We start from the raw sequence: 18,103 nt of genomic DNA, 5'->3' as shown, positions 1-18,103 counted from the left end.
CAATAGTCCAGTGTTTTTAACGGTGTGTTTTTGGTCATTATCCTGTTGGAAGACCCATGTCCTGCAAATGAGACCAAGCTTCCTGACACTGGGCTGCCATCGAAAATGTTGGGGTCCATTACATAGCCTAAGGCCTAGTAATCAGTAGCCCTAATAGGTATTAATAGCAACCCACTTAGATATTAATAGTAGTAGCACCCATAGGTAGTAATCAGCAGCCCTCCTTGGGTAGTTATCAGTAGCCCCAATAGGTAGGAATCAGTAGCCCCCTAACATAGTAATAGTCAGCAGCCCCCTTAGATAGTAATAGCAGCCCCCTTAAGTAACAATAGATGAAAAAAAAAAACATTTACCTGGCTCCAGCACGGTCCATGGCCTCTTCTTTTCTGTCTTCTCTGATCTGTGCTCCGGAACAGGATGATGACATCATTCATGTGTCGGAGCGCAGAGGACGGACGCCCGGGCCTCTTGTCGGCACCTGCATATTGTGGGCAGCCCACAAGAGTGATTGACAGGCGAGGAGCCAATGGCTCTTCGCTCTGTCAATCAGCCAAGCCCGAGAATTGCATTGAACTATAGGTGCGTGGAGAGTTGCTGGGCGTTGAAGTTTTGCAACATCTAAAGGGTGACAGTTTGAGACCACTGTTCTAAAATAACCTTTGCATGGGCTTTAAGGTAACCAGGCATGTCCAATTGTAGACCTCTCTGATGGCTACATTGCTACCTGATATCGAGCACAATGTGTATCCGTATCATTACAATCGCTCTCATTTTCAGTACGACCCGAACCGAAGCAACGTTTGCCTGATTGAAATCCAATCTGCCCCGATTATTTATGGTCACATTAAGAGAATTACAGGCTAAATGATTGAAAGCAATTCCAGATGTTCTTTCAACTTTAGTAACCTTCCATTCAATATATTTTATTCATTTAGGCATAAACTCCTAATTCCTTCACATTTCCTTGTTTTTTTTTTCCCTTTAAGGTTTTATATATTTGACATCTGCTCTGTGTCCCAGATGGAATTTAAGTATTTTCTCAAAAACCATTTAGAAAAGTCTTTCGCTATCATCGCAATTTTCAGCAAGAAGCATCTATATAAGTGGGTAAGTGAGAAATATTGTTGGAAAATTAAGAGAAGACGGTAGAATATTTCCAATGCATCCAGTTATCGTACTTGGTTTTAAGGTTCTTCAGCTTTGATGTTCTCTGATTTTGTCAAATATTTATTTTATCAGGGGTCTTGGAGTTGGCACCCATACCAATAACTGTACTATTTAGTTGTGACCCCTCTATCTATGTAGGCTTCCATAAATCCAAGTGACTGCATTATCAAAAACATATCCATGGTTTGTTGGACGTTAATGAGTGCCTGTGCTTTACTATTCCAAGCTATAGAAGTCAACTAGCAGAGTACCCTGCATTGCCTTGTTTTTCCCCTACCTAAACCTTGTGGGAGAGGAAAAGCAACATAGGTGGATGCTCTTGTCCTCATATTTCGTCCTCAAATCCCAACATCATATCCTGTCCAAATATCTCATCCTCATATCTCGTCCTCATATCTCGTCCTCATATCCCATTCTCATATGCCTTCCTCATATTCTGTCCTCATATACAGACATCATGGGGGAGATTTATCAAAACCTGTCCAGAGGAAAAGTTGCTGAGTTGCCCATAGCAACCAATCAGATCACCTCTTTTTATTTTTCAGAGACTTTTTCAAAAACGAAAGAAGCAATCTGGTTGCTATGGGCAACTCAGCAACTTTTACTCTGGACAGGTTTTGATAAATCTCCCCCCATATCTCATCTTCATACCCCGGTTGTCACGTATGGGCAGGGAAGAGTGAAGCCCTAAACTCGCCCACTGCCACTTGCCCTGCCCACTTGCGTCCCCGCCCTAGGCGATGGGTCCACAACCATGGTGACTGTCCCTGCCTAAATAAGTTCAGGGATTAAAACGTCAACAAAATAAACTTACACTACAGACGGAGGTCGGGATACTGTATGAAATCAGACAGACTAACAGAAATATAAACTAAACAAACACACACCTTTAGTCACAGTACACAAGCTGAGTCAGTACCAAGAGATTACAGAAATGCCAAATCGCAGAAGCAGGAAAGGAGTTAGAGAGCCAAGCCAGTTGGTCAAATATGCCAGAAATTCAAGATACAATACAAACGCTAGCTAGGAGTATGAGCTCTTTCGCAGGTGAGGCCCGGATGCATACTGAGGGTTTAAATAAGGAGATAAGTGGGTGAAAAACCAATGAGGTCAGTGGACCATCCAGAGAAAAGGGCGTTTCCACAGTAACGAGAAAAACAAAAGACCTCGGTGCAGATTAACCCTTCGGGTTCTTACAGCACCCTCCTTTTATATGGGGCCACTGGACCCTTAACCACCTAAGAGTAAAAAGGTCTTGACTTGGATACAGATGGACCATCAATGTGCTCATCTGTATCCTCATCCTCCAAATCACACCACTCATTGGTGTCCTCACAGTCATCTTCCAGAATCTCACTACTTCCCTCTTACCACAAGTCCGCATGAGTGCTCTCGACAATTTTAGTGCCCATGGTGCCACAACAAGCGGAATCCGCCAGAGGTTGCTGCAAAACAATGCCCCCCCCCCCACAAGAACTTTGCCAGGTGTAGCTCTCTGTGAGGCAGGACATACCTGTGTGCCCAAGTGGCCTCCACGATTACCACTTGAGCGCGGATGCTTGAAACAGGAGGCGATGAAGTGTGTATTCTCCCCACAGTAAAAACACAGGCCATTTAGTTGGCAAAATCTTATTTGCTCCTCCGGGGTACGAATAGACCCTATCTGCATGGGTTCCACCTCAGGCACAGTTGGTTGTTACAGTCAGGAAAAGAATCAAGCAAAAGAGGAGGTTTAGAGAAAGATGAACACTCCCGTTTGCGATCACGCAGACGTCTATCTAAATGGACAGCTAATGTCATGGCTTGGTCAAGGATGTCAGGAGAGGGGTAAGTCACTAGTATGTCTTTTAAGGTGTCGGATAATCCCAGTCCAAACTGACAAACCAAAGCTGGGGTGTTCCACCGAGAAGCCACACACCACTTTCTAAAGTCTGCACAATGCTCCTCAACGGGTCTGCGACTCTGCTTTAATGTACGCAGCTGAGATTCAGCATATGCAGAAAGGTCTGGTTCTGCTTACAAGAGCCCCAATCCCGCAAATAGGGAATCCATGAAGGTCAACTCAGGGGCATTGGGACCAAGGGAAAATACCCATTCCTGGGGACCCCCTTGCAGAAGAGACATAATAATTTCCACTCTCTGGGCCTCAGTACCAGAAGAGTAAGGTCTGAGATGAAAGTATAACTTTCACAGAAGGTCTTAAAATTTTTTTCGGTTACCCGAAAAACGATCCGGGAGACTAACTTGCGGCTCAACAGGAGCTGGGACAGAACCAGATGACACCTGGGTACTGGCAGACTCCAACTCCTAGATTCTAGTTAGTAAACTCTGAACTAACTGCTCCTGATCTTGCAGTCTCAGAGTCAAGGTCTGAACTGATGCTGACTGAGACAGAGAAGACTCACACTGCTGAAGTCTTTCAGCTAAATCCTGAACCAGCAGAGTCAAGCCCTGCATTTGCTCTACCAAAACAGACATAGCTTCCATAGCAGGAGCAAGGCAAATGTAGTTATGTGGGCCTGCGAAAATGTCACGTATAGGCAGAGAAGAGTGAAGCCCCAAACTCACCCACTCTCACTTACGTACCCGCCCTAGGCTACGGGTCCACAACCATGGTGACAGTCCCTGCCTGAATAAGTGCAGGGAGTAAAACGTCAACAAAATAAACTTAAAAATACAGATGAAGGTCGGGACACTGTATGGAATCAAACACACTAACAGAAATATAAACTAAACAAACATAAACAATAAATCACGGTCCTCAAGCCGAGTCAGTATCAAAAGATTACAGAAATGCCAAATCGCAGAAACAGGAGAGGAGTCAGAGAGGGGAGCCTGTGGGTCAAATATGCCAGAAATTCAAAATACAATACAAAAACTAGCTAGGAGTATGAGTTCTTTTGCAGGAGAGGCTGAGGGCTTAAATAAGGAGCTAAGCAGGTAAAAAGCCATCCAGAGAACAGGGCGTTTCCACAGTAACCAGAATAACAAAAGACCTCAGTCCAGATTAACCCTTCGGGTTCTTACACCAACCTCATATGTTGTCCTCGTATTCTGACCTCATATCCGGTCCTCATACCCCGTCCTCATATCTCGTCCTCATACCCTGTCCTTATATCCCGTCCTCATATCTCGTCCTCATATCCCGTCCTTATATCCCAACCTCATATCCCGTCTTCATATCCTGTCCTCATATCCCATCCTCATATCTCGTCCTCATATCTCGTCCTTATATCCCAACATCATATCTCGTCCTCATATCCTGCCCTCATATTCTGTCCTCAGTTGTAACGAAGAGATTGTAGGTAGAAAATCAAAGGGTGTGTGCCTTTGAAGGCATGTGTCTTTGTAAGAGTGGGTGTGGATTGCAAGACAGACTGACGCACAAAAAGGGTCGAAAGTAAAAGGGGGTATGGCTCTATGGGAGGTGTGTGGCTTTGCAAGAAGTGCATAATGCAGAGCGGAACTTGTGGAGTAAATCACCAGAAGTCCCATAGACTGTAACTGCCACATGTGGGCGAACCCACCCCTCCATGCCGTGGCCAATGTCTGCATATTGCAGAAACCTTGGCAACATCATGCCACCATTGCCATTGTTTTGAACATGTGGCAGTCGCAACTTAGTAGATGCCTTGGGGGCATGGCCTGACTCCTTCAAGCAGAAAAAAAAAACTATTGGGCAGTGTTGGCCTGGACCTGGAAGTGGAGACCCAGGGAGTGATAAAAATAATGCGTTTGATGGTTTATAATAGCTGTTTGTTACATTTCTTTACTATACAGTATATTGTGTGAAATTCTGCCTATTGTGGCATCACTTTTATTTAATTTTCATGCTTCACTTGCTATTCTCCACCATAAAGGGTTACCGAACATGCAAGATAAGTGTAATTTGATCCATGTCATTAATAACTGGAAGAAGAAAAATACCAATGAGAATGTATTTATTGGTAAACAGGACGTGGTTTCAGCGTGAAAACCCAAGGATATGACAGTTTTGCTACAGATATTACATTATATGAGTCAAATCAATTTCCTGCAGCAGGTAATGAAGCGGATTACTCCGAAGCTTCTCATAAATGAACATCCTGCGCAGAATGTGTTCTGAATTGTTGGTTTCGGCAGCGTAATGTCTGGCGCTGCTGTCGCTTTTACTTCTTTCTAAGCTTCCACCTGATATTACATATCAGCGTCTACCAGGGTCATTGTTCTGGGTAGAAAGTGAAGACAGATCGGAATCCAAGGAGGACAATCGGCTACTGTCACCTAGACGGTGGGGGCAGTGGCCATGCTGACAAGGCTGAAGTACCAGAAATTATGTTGTAGATTTAATAGAAGCTACGTCATTTAAATCTGGAGCAAAGGGGTTACAGATTAGATCTGTCAATCATAGAATGGAAATATATAGGAGGAAATTTATCAGGCAGGTGCTCTAGTTTTCTAAAATATAAAAGCTGTAATTTTTTGTGCCACCTGCAATTTGCACAAAATTTTTTATAAATAAAACTAAAATTCCAGACATGATAAATTTTCCCTGTAGTGTATAAAAGGATGGAATAACTGGATAGATGAGAAATTCTCCTGTGCAGCACAATAGGTAAATCAGGGACTTGGAAAATCTATTCGAGCTGGCACTGGTGAATGAACGTTAACCAGTTAAAAGAGAACTCCTAAAATCAACTTATCCCATATCTACAGAATAGGGAAGAAGTAGCTAATTGCAGGAATCCGACCACTAGGACCCCCCGCGATCTCCGGGCGGGACCACGGCTCTCTTAGTGAAGAGCGCTACCGGTAGACGGCACGCGCTCCATTCATTTCTATGGAAGCACTCATGATGCCCAAGTGCTGTACTGGGGTCTTTTCAGCGCTCCCATAGAAATGAATGGAGCACGTGCTGGCTGCAGCACATGCTCCTCACTGAGATCGCTGGGGTCCCAGCAGTCGGACCCCCCGCGATCAATTGCTTATCCCCTTTTCTGTGGATAGGGGATAAGTTAATTTTAGCCAGAGATCTCCTTTAAAGTTACAGCTGTAGTTACGGTTTTGCATTAATCCTCATATCAAGATAGCAAAATGTAACTTAAAGGAGTAGTCCAGTAGTGAACAAGTGGTGAACAACTTATCCCCTATCCTAAGGATAGGGGATAAGTTGCAGATCACGGGGGGTCCGACCGCTGGGGCCCCCCGCGATCTCCTGTACGGGGCCCTGACAGCCCGCGCGAAGGGGGCGTGTCGACCCCCGCACGAAGCGGCGGCCGACACGCCCCCTCAATACAACTCTATGGCAGAGCCGGAGTGCTGCCTTTGGCAATCTCCGGCTCTGCCATAGCGATGTATTGAGGGGGCGTGTCAGCCGCCGCTTCATGCGGGGGTCGACACCCTCTATCTGGCCAGAGAGCCTGGCCCCCGTACAGAGAAATCGCAGGGGGCCCCAGCGGTCGGACCCCCTGCGATCTCAAACTTATCCCCTATCCTTAGGATAGGGGATAAGTTTTTCAACACTGGACTACCCCTTTAAAGGGGTACTCCGGTACCACAGTTTTATGGTTATCTAGCATGTTTGTAGTGAGTTTAGCACTTTTGTAATTCCCATCTTATACATCTGTCCTCAGCATATCTGTTTTTTACTGACCTCTTTGCTGTGACGGAAGTTCAGTAGTTTTTCTGGTTGCTTTTGATTGTCGGCCACACTCACGGCCATGTTTGTTCACTGCTGTGGACAAGACGTCAGAGCTGCAGGTGTTGCTGTTTTTTTTTCTCCTGCAATGGTTTCGCCCCTTTTCCACACCCCTGTAATGAATATTCATTGAATTTTTGCGGGAGGATGGATGTCTCTTCCCGCTGTCAGCCAGCCCTGCGCCCGGCTCACAATGTACTGAATACCCTGTATCAGCGCTGCAGCTGACATGTAACCCCTCCCCCACCATGGGGACCATGCGCCCGCAGGGGAAATCAGGGGAATCAGCTATCATGATTCCCCAGACGTGCGCACGGTCCCCATGGCGGAGGAATTAGTAACATGTCAGTCGCAGCGCTATCATGTGTTACGCCTAGCGCTCCGGGTCCCCGCTCCTCCCCGGAGCGCTCACGGCGTCTTTCTCCCTGCAGCTCCCCGGTCAGTCCCGCTGACCGGGAGCGCTGCACTGTCATGGCCGTTGGGGATGCGATTCGCACAGCGGGACGCGCCCGCTCGCGAATCGCATCCCAGGTCACTTACCCGTTCCCGTCCCCTGCTGTCATGTGCTGGCGCGCGCGGCTCCGCTCTCTAGGGCGCGCGCGCGCCAGCTCCCTGAGACTTAAAGGGCCAGTGCACCAATGATTGGTGCCTGGCCCAATTAGTTTAATTGGCTTCCACCTGGTCCCTGACTATATCTGACCTCCTCCCATGCACTCCCTTGCCGGATCTTGTTGCCCTTGTGCCTAGTGAAAGCGTATTGTGTGTCTAAAGCCTGTGTACCAGAACTTCTGCTATCCACCCTGACTACGAACCTTGCCGCCTGCCCCCGACCTTCTGCTACGTCCGACCTTGCTTCTGTCTACTCCCTTGTACCTCGCCTATCATCAGCAGTCAGAGAGGTGACCCGTTGCTAGTGGATACGACCTGGTCACTACCGCCGCAGCAAGACCATCCCGCTTTGCGGCGGGCTCTGGTGAAAACCAGTAGTGACTTAGAACCGGTCCACTAGCGCGGTCCTCGCCAATCCCTCTCTGGCACAGAGGATCCACTACCTGCCAGCCGGCATCGTGACATCATGATTCCCCCCGTGGCCGCACTGTCAGCTTCTCACCCCGCAGTCCCCACATCAGGGAATGAATGGTCAGCCGCAGTGCGCTGTCCCTACATTGAGGAACTAATCATATGTGACCCGCGGGTAGCTGCTCTGCTTCCTGCCCCCCCCCCCCCACAAAGTGATGTCCCCGCAAGGGTTAACTGTGAGCCACAGTTGTACATTCTCCCCACGTTGGCGAATTAATGATTTGTGAGTGCGCGTGGGGAGAATGTACAGCGCTGCTGTGGCTCACAGTTAAAGGACATCTGTACTGATGAATTTTACATATTCCTGTGCTTGGGTTGCAAAAATCAACAAAATAAACTTTAACTCACCTTCCTACCTTCCCCCGTTGCTACGGTAACTGTCTCACGGTCCTCTGCTGCGATCCCCATGCTGCTTCCTGGGGACGGGAACGTCACAGAGCCATCAGCGTATCACCGCCCGCGTCATGTAAGGAGCTGGCTTGATGTGGGGACTGTGGGGTGAGTATACTAATGAGCAGGGCGGGGAAAGGGAGTGCTAAAGGGGGGGGGGGGGGGGAAAGCCGGCCACAAACCGGGCTGGGTGGTAACGCAAAACAAGTTGGGCAGGGCACTGAAAGAGGCATGCTGGGAGCTGTAGTTTCAAAAATAAACGCAAAACGGAAATAGATGCTACACTACATGGACACACTTGTGCAAAGAAAGGAAGAGAAAGACAAACAAAGAGCAAGCATGAGACCAGAGATAACAAGAAAACTCACCTGCAAGGGTAAGTAGAAACTGAAAAAACACATTTAGCCACCAGAGTACCCCTTTAAGAATGCTGCTCACCTTATGGTGCTGAGTTCAGGGCTGAACACTTATAGTTGCATATATATCAATATATGATGGTCTCTGGAGTATCCGGCTGCCGCCTGCATCCCGAACCGATGTTTCAGAGATGGCCATGAATTCCAAATGATAATAGAATCCTAAAGAAGCCTAGGAAAGAATGGGTATGCTAATAGTGCTATGCCGGATAGCGGAGGTGAACAACCACAGACCACAGTAAAATAAAAAAGGACGTTTCTTCTTTGCCCTGTGATTGGCAGAGCGGCAATGTGACGTATTGAGCCCCAGCATCAGGATGAAGGCCAGGGATCAATAAGCCACATTGCCGCTCAGCCAATCATTGGCTGAGGTGGGACACCGCTGTGGACAGCAATTCGCTGAGCTGCCCTGTGATGTTTTGGGCCCCAGAACCAGGAAGCAGCCCGCACCGGAGGCGATGAGCACTTGCATTTTTTTAATACAGCATATAAAAAATGCTCTTTGCTGGAGTAACCCTTTAAGGAGGTTATCCCACTATCTATAGTAATGTTTTATTACTTTTCACTCACTTTTTAATTGATTTATTATTATTTATTAATTTCTTATACATATGTTTTATCAGAGAAATCACTATAACATATCATCACATCAGATATCATTTTTAGCAGTTGACTGGATTTCCAAAATACTTCATTACACCTTTATTAAAAAAAAAATTTGGGGGGTCTTTTTCTACTTTTACCCTTATGAAAAGGAAAAGTTGGGAGGTACACCAGCATGTTAGTGTTAAAAAATTTAATTTTTTACACTAACATGCTGGTGATGCCCCATACTTTTCATTTTCACAAGAGGTAAAAGGAGAAGAATAAATAAATAAAACACAATTTCTCCTGAGTACGGAAATACCCCATATATGGAAGTAAAGTGCTCTGCGGGCGCTCAACAGGACTCAGGAGTGAGAACACACCATGTACATTTGAGGCCTAAATTGGTGATTTGCACAGGAGTTACAGCGGTTCTGACAAAAAAAAAAAAAAAACACCCCATGTGACCCCATTTTGGAAACTACACCCCTCAAGGAAGGTAATAAGGGGTACATTAAGCCTTAATACCCCACAGGTGTTTGACGAATTTTTGTTAAAGTTGGATGTGAAAATTAGAAATTTAATTTTTTTCACTAAAATATTGGTGTTGACCCAAATTTTTCATTTTCACAAAGGGTAGTAGGAGAAAAAGCCACCCAAAATTTTTAACCCCATTTCTTCTGAGTAAGAAAATACCCCATATATGGATGTAAAGTGCTCTGCTGGTGCACTACAGGACTCAGAAGAGAAGAAGCTAAATTTGTTTTTTGGAGAGAGAATTTGGCTGGAATTAAAAGCCATGTGTGTTTACAAAGCCCCCATGCTGCTAGAACAGTGAACCCCCCACATGTGACCCCAAATTATAGAAAACTACACCCCTCACGGAATGTAATAAGGGGTACATTGAGCATTTACACCTCACCGGTGTCTGACAGATTTTTTGGTTGAAATAATTTTTATTGGATTTCTTTTTTTGAGAAATTTACAACAAAGGAAAGATTGGCCAAAGAAAACCACGTGGCCAAGGAACAATACATAACATATATAACACAGTTATATAAATATTACTAAAGCAATCACTCAGCTGTATGTAGAAATATTAATTTGCAGAATAATGTCTTTGGATGTTGCGGATATTATAGACATATCCGGTAGATCATTATAGGTCATCTTGAAAAATAAAAACATCACATAAGCAATTTTAAAGTATTTTATAGTCATACCTATAACTCTGCAGCGAAGAATAGGATTTTTCCTTACTAGATCCCGTAGTCCTCCCCTCTCTCGTCACAGGAAGACTCACCGGAAATATGTGCAAAGTGTGACACCCATTAATCATAAGTAGTAATGGGTAGTTAGAGTAGTACCATTTAATAATATAGGATGAACATAATTTAATGGAATGGATCCCAGTACAGCATGAAATCTAATAAAACCGTGATAGAAGTGATGTGCATGGTTAATTAGCAACACCTAGCCCAGTGGATAGTGCTTCGTCCAGGTCTTCCAGAACAGTTGTTCGTGAAAATGAAAATTGTTATTTTTTATTTGCATAGCCCACTGTTCCAAAGATCTGTAAAACGCCAGGGGGGGGGGGGGGGGGGGGGGGATAGTAAATGCTCACTGCACCCCTTGTTACATTCAGTGAGGGGTGTCGTTTTCAAAATGGGGGCACATGTGGGGGGATTCACTTTTCTGGCACCACTCCAAAAGCCCAATGTCGCTCCTTCTCTTCTGAGCCCTGTAGTGCGCCAGCAGAGCACTTTACATCCACATATGGGGTATTTCCTTACTCAAGAGAAATGAGGTTACAAATTTTGAGGGACATTTTCTCCTATTACCCCTTGTGAAAATGAAAAATTGGGGTAACACCAGCATTTTATTGAAAAAAATGTAATTTTTACTTTAAACATCCCACTTTAACGAAAGTTCGTAAATCACCTGTGGGGTGTTAAGGCTCACTGTACCCCTTGTTACATTCATGTGGTTTTCTTTTTGTTGTTCTGACATCATGGGGGCTTCCTAAATGCGACATGCCCCCAAAAAAACATTTCTGTGAAATTTGCTCTCCAAAAGCTCATTGTCGCTCTTTCCCTTCTGAGCCCTCTACTCTACCCAAAGAGCACTTTACATCCATATATGAGGTATTTCCTTACGCGAGAGAAATTGGGTTATAAATTTTGGGGGCTTTTTCACCTTTTACCCGGAGCGTAACTGCGCATGTGCCGGTCCCTTGCTACCCAGAAGTCGGGTGTAGCAAGGGACTGGTGCATGCACACTTACGCTATGCAGATCGGCTCTCCCGATGCACAGCTCTCACATCATCAGGACATGAGAGCTGGGTAAAAACTTCAGCGCATGCGCTCTGCATACAGAGCGCTGCGTTCAGGGGGCGTGTGACTCCACGTCACTAGGACATGGAGTTGAAGAAATTTGATATGCGAATAAGGGGGGTGGGCTTAGGCCCTTTACTCTGAAACCTAAAGCATGACTGCCGGCAGGGGACACACCTGCAGAGCGCAAATAAGGAGATGAATTACAGAACTTTAGAGGATGAAAACTCGGCGGCAACAAAACCAAAAAATGTAAGTGACCCGTGTATGGACTCCTGTTTACCCACACTATAACCCAGTGTATTAGGTTTAATGTGGGTGAACTGGCTGACAGTTTTAAGGTGTTAATTTAAGCATGAAGAGTCCACTAATATTTTAACACCCAAGTAAACAACATTTTCATTATAGGAGTGTAATGTTTCGTTACTTAAAAAAAAAAAAATAAAAAACATTACACAGTATATGATAAAAATACGTTTATCATTGCCATATTCTGACCCCTATATATTCTTTACTTTGCTGCCAATGGAGCTATGTAAGGGAACCCGGTGCTACACTGTTTCCATAACTCCTATTAGCATTATGATGCGTAAAACAGCTTGCTCACCTGTGTTTCGGCTTCCAACCACCCCGGCATCCACAGGCTAACTGGAGGGGGAGGGGGGGGGGGACTGGACCGGCATCTATCAGGAATTTATGGCATGTCCTGTGGAAATGTCCTATATGTCCCAGATGCGACTGTATTTCATCTACAAGTACCAGATTGGTTTTACATGGATGAAATACATCCTATCTAATTGAAAAAATAAGGTGAATTATGAACATGTTTAACAAACCAGGTCCCACGTTCTCTCCATTACCAGGTTTCCAGAATTTTATATTTCCATTTCTTTTTCACCCTGTCCCCGATATGCCCCATTACTTGGATAAAGCAGGGTTAAGTTTTTTGGATACAATGTACCTAATTTCATCTCCCCATCATAGAGGCGACATACGGAGCTATCAGCAGCATTTATTGAATTCCCTATTGGTCATGTCTTCCACAGTATAGACAATACCGTCTCATTCTGCTCCAACCAGGAGGACGACTTGTTTATAGGAACACGGCCAAAAAATTTCAGACCGAAAATTAAATTGAAGCAGATGTAAACAGCAACCTGGATTCTTTGATAAGGTCTAAAAGTCAAAAGGCCTATTATAAATGAGGGACACGTGAAATCGCCAAGTCAGGGCCCATGGTGTCAGCACTCACACACTTGGCCGGATCCTCTGTGTACACCTCCATAGTTACATGTTCCCAATAGGCAAATGTTAAGAATATGGATTCAAGACTAATATAAAACATATATTAAGTGGGAATGTGTCATACGAGGTGATCACATGATGTACAGACTGAATTAGAGACATAAGGGGGGATTTATCAAAACCTGTCCAGAGGGAAAGTTGCCCAGTTGCCCATAGCAACCAATCAGATTGCTTCTTTTATTTTTAACATAGCCTCTGCAAAATGAAAGAAGCGATCTGATTGGTTGCTATGGGCAACTGGGCAACCTTTCGTCTTGACAGGTTTTGATAAATCTCTCCCAATGTATATACTTTATAGGGAAAGTGTCACTTTTTTCGTGAATAGACCCAGATACAGAAACATGTTCTTTTCTTATAATCTGTTTCCATTTTCTGATTGTAATTTTTATTTATTTAATTTTTTCGTGCTTTATTATGGGAGTTGCCATCTTGCCTGAGTGGTTTTTCACAGCATTTAGTGATATGCTTTTCAGCAGGCTCTATGAACATAAGCGACAATGGAGAGGACTTGTCCCATTTAGATGAATTATTGACACTACTGAGCATTCTCTGTGACCTTTTCAGAGGTCATTTAGTCTTATCTATCTACTGGTGTCACTTTTCACTGCTATCCTGTTTCTGATGAGAAGAAAGTCTTTACTATCTCACTTCATCCTTTGGCTCAAAACTTTGTGAGCAACATGTCTACCTTTAAAGGAGTACTCTGCCCCAAGACATCTTATCCCCTATCCAAAGGATAGGGGATAAGATGTTTGATCGTGGCACCCCAGACATCCGGTGCAGGGAGCGAACTTCGCTCCGTGCCAGATGACTGGCGGGGAGGAGGCTCGTGATGTCACGCCCCGCTCGTGATGTCATGGCCATCACGCCCCCTCCCATAGACTAGCATTGAGGGGGCATGGCCAAGACGTCACGAGGGGGCACGACCGTGACGCCATGAGCCTACAGTGCTTAACCCCATGCTCTAAACAAACGCCGGGTGTAGCACGGAGATCGCGGGGGGTCCCCAGCGGCGGGACCCCATGGGATGAGACATCTTATCCGCTAACCTTTGGCTAGGGGATAAGATGTCTAGGGGCAGAAGTACCCCTTTAATTGTCCTCCTACCTCTTATGACTCTATGACTAAAGCGCATTACTGCGTGAAATGCCTCAAAGGTTTCCCATTTGGGCCTGTTTTATCCTGAACAAATCCTAAATAAAGAGTAAGAAGTTTTACCTGAGCGCCTGGTGCTGGACATTCTTTTCTTGTGTGTCCGACAAGTCCTCTGCTTTGGTGTAACCTTCAATTCTGCTGTCTTTTAAATCACATTTATTTCCAGCCTGTTGTGCGGCCCGAGACAATACATCTTAAAGGGTCACTCTCATTAAAACTAATTTTTGCTATTGCACTCCTTATGGTAAATAAAAAATATTTCTAATATATATATATATATATGTATATATTTTAAAATTAAGTTTTCTATGTTTAATTTGTGCTTAAAAAAAGCTCAAGGGCACATTTTCCCCCATCTCATTCACAGCCTTTTGACCGAAGGGGGATGGGTGGTGGTGGGGGGTGTCTAGCCTCATCCAATCATAGCTCCTCTCACACTTAACTGCCATATGCTGTTGGTTGGACCCCCCCCCCCCCCCCCTCAGCACTCCAGGCTGCACTTCCTGTGTTTGGGCTTCGGTACAAAGTCTGTGTATGAAATTTACCACCAACACAAGCACAGATCCTTGGTAAGCATGTCCCTTACTGTATGACGCTTAATTACTAATGTCACCTTTGTTAGATAACCCCTTCTAAGGGGTATTCCACTGTATAATGTTCGGAACTAAATGTTCCAAACACGGTTTTCACGCTGCGGGGGTCGGCCACGGCCCTTGTGATGTCATGGCAGTCACGCCCCCTCCCATAGACTTGCATTGAGAGGACATGGCCGTAACGTCACGAGGGGTGGGACCGACCCCCGCAGCGCGAAAACAGCGTTCGGAACGTTTCGTTCCGAACGCTGGCCAGTGGAATACTCCTTTAATTAATGTATATTAACCCCCTATCACATCAGCACCCTAAAATCAAGGGAGCTTTACAATAAATAATAATAATAATGTAAAAATAAAACATAAATGGATTGCTAATAAAATACCTACATTTTAATACAAATTTCTGCCATAAATCTGCCACTTGTGAACATACCCTTACAGTTACATGTTAGTGTGCATATCCTTTGTCAGCATTCCTTGAGATACGTTAAATAAGAGTCATGACTTCTTTTACATTTTCACATCCAGTCACTCTGCTAGAAATAGCACCCCAGTATGGCATAACTTCATGTTTATTACAAATCCAAAAAAGTTACTATATTTTTTTTACATTGGTTCTCTCATGTAAACTACTCGGAAACCAGAGGAGAAATGACAGAAAACAAGATTTTTATGCCAGTTTCAATTTGTCTTAAGGGCAGGCAGTGTAATTACAGAATTCTCCGGAGAAATCCCGGCTAAGCTTAGAAATACCTATTCTACTGCCATGTCTATTACAGAGTAAACAAGACGGATCAGAACCATCATTTCCATAGCTGAAATTCCTTGTAGGGTTTGAGAAATTGTATCAACCTAATATGAATGAATAAATCATAAAGACTAATAAATACATACCATGTAATAAAACAATTATCTATAGTGCAGAAACAATAGTAAACTATATGAAAATGTTTCCATTTCGGGTTTTCCAACCTCAGCTACGGTATTTATCGACGTATAACACACATTTTTTAAACTTAAATTTTAAACTAAAAGTCTATCTGCGTGTTATACGCCGAGAAATCTTTCTGGCCCCGCAGAAGCTGATGCGGTTCAATGATTTAAGGGGGAATTCCAGGAAAAACTTTTTTTTATATATCAACTGGCTCCAGAAAGTTAAAGGGGTTCTCCGATGCTTAGACAGCTTATACCCTATCCAAAGGATAGGGGATAAGATGCCTGATCACCGGAGTCCCGCCGCTGGGGACCCCCGTGATCTTGCACGCGGCACCCCGTTTGTAATCAGTCCCCGGAGCGTGTTCGCTCCGGGTCTGATTACCGGCGACCACAGGGGGCGCCCTGTGTGACGTCACGCCTGCGCCCCCGTGTGACATCACGCTCCGCCCCTCAATGCAAGCCTATGGGAGGGGGCGTGACAGCTATCACGCCCCCTCCTGTAGGCTTGCATTGAGGGGCGGAGCGTGACGTCACACGGGGCGGAGGTGTGACATCACACGCCATCGCCCCTGTGGTCGAACACGCTCTGGGGACTGATTACAAACGGGGTGCCGCGTGCAAGATCACGGGGGGTCCCCAGCAGCGGGACTCCCGCGATCAGGCATCTTATCCCCTATCCTTTGGATAGGGGATAAGATGTCTAAGCACCGGAGTACCCCTTTAAACAGATTTGTAAATTACTTCTATTAAAAAAATCAATAATTACCAGCTGCTGAAGTTGAGTTGTTGTTTTCTGTCTGGCAACAGTGCTCTCCGCTGACATCTCTGCTTGTCTCGGGAACTGCTTCTAAACTGGGCGGTTCCCGAGACAGGTGTCATCAGAGAGCACTTAGACAGAAAAGAACAGCTCAACTTCAGCAGCTCATACGTACTGAAAGGATTAAGATTTTTTAATAGAAGTAATTTACAAATCTGTTTAACTTTCTGGAGCCAGTTGAGATATATATATATATATATATATATATATATATATATATATATATAAAGTTTTTTCCTGGATAACCCCTTTAAAGCGGCTTTAAAACATTTAACTGCAGCGGCTTCTGCAGGGCCAGAGTCCCGCCACCACTGCCCAATTCCCACATCCCTCCCTATCCCTGGCTTTCATATTTACCTGTCGGTGCGCTCATGCAAGCTCTGGCGGCGTCCTGTGCTGTCGCTGTATGCTGCGCGTTGACAAGCGACTATATACGACGTCACTCGTCAGTGCACAGCGACAGCGCAAGACGCCGCTGGAGCCTGCAGGAGCGCGTCGACAGGTAAATATGAAAGCCAGGGATGGGGAGGGACATGGGACTCAGGCAGCGGTTGGACTCTGGCCCCACAGAAGCCGCTGCAGTTGACATGATTTAAAGCGGCCGCTGGCTTTCATATTTACGCATATTTAGTTGCAAAGAGTTTCTGTCTCTATTGAAGAGTTGCACGTTACATTTAGTGCAGAAGAGAAGGGAGGAAGACAGACATCAGCTCCTCCGGAGCTGATGTCTGTCTTCCTCCCTTCTCTTCTGCACTAAATGTAAAGTGCGGATCTTCAATAAAGACGGATTAACCCTTTGCAACTAACGTGGTGAGTGCAACGTATATTTTTTTTCTCATTTTGACTACATCTAAAAATGAGTGCCCCCCTATTATTTCTCTGATATTCATTTTAAAGGGGTACTCCGGTGGAAAACTTTTTTATTTTTATTTTTTTATTTTTTATCAACTAGTGCCGGGAAGTGAAACAAATTTGTAAATCATTTCTATTAAAAAAATCTTAATCCTTCCAGTACTTATTAGCTGCTGAATACTACAGAGGAGATTCTTTTCTTTTTGGAACACAGAGCTCTCTGCTGACATCATGAGCACAGTGCTCTCTGCTGACCTCTGCTGTCCATTTTAGGAACCGTCCGGAGTAGGAGAAAATCCCCATAGCAAACGTATGCTGCTCTGGACAGTTCCTAAAATGGACAGAGATGTCAGCAGAGAGCACTGTGCTCGTGATGTCAGCAGACAGCTCTGTGTTCCAAAAAGAAAAGAATTTCCTCGGTAGTATTCAGCAGCTGATAAGTACTGGAAGGATTAAGATTTTTTTGATAGAAGTAATTTACAACTCTGTTTAACTTTCTGGCACCAGTTGATTTAAAGAAAAAAAAAAAAGTTTTCCACCGGAGTACCCCTTTAAACTAAGAACGCCCAATTTCCACTAAGCCATGTCTTTTCGGCAAGTGCAGCTAAAGTTGTAAAAAGTCGCAATTTTTGCACAAAACAGGCTAGTGTGAAATTTTTTACTTTTTGTTACTAAAACACGGGGGCACTATTCCCCCCCCCCCCCCCCGATATGAATATAGTCACCATACATACAATTTGTCTGTTTTTTATTCTATGAGAACCAACACAGATAAACATTTCCAGAAATGACAAGGT

General features: G+C 44.7%; 1 long non-coding RNA gene across 1 annotated transcript in view; it reads right to left on the bottom strand.

Annotated features, from left to right (window-relative positions):
- Nucleotides 1-9,056, bottom strand: part of LOC130361283 (uncharacterized) — a 38,200-nt gene extending 29,144 nt beyond the window's left edge. The window contains exon 1 of the long non-coding RNA XR_008890944.1: nucleotides 8,753-9,056. This is a non-coding gene — a long non-coding RNA (uncharacterized LOC130361283). The remainder of the gene's footprint in view (nucleotides 1-8,752) is intronic.
- Nucleotides 9,057-18,103: the final 9,047 nt, after the last annotated feature.

The sequence above is a fragment of the Hyla sarda genome, chromosome 3 (genome assembly GCF_029499605.1).
Source record: "Hyla sarda isolate aHylSar1 chromosome 3, aHylSar1.hap1, whole genome shotgun sequence".
Lineage (NCBI taxonomy): Eukaryota > Metazoa > Chordata > Amphibia > Anura > Hylidae > Hyla > Hyla sarda.
Note: the sequence above shows the minus strand (reverse complement) of the source record. Positions and strands in the feature narration are given on the sequence as shown.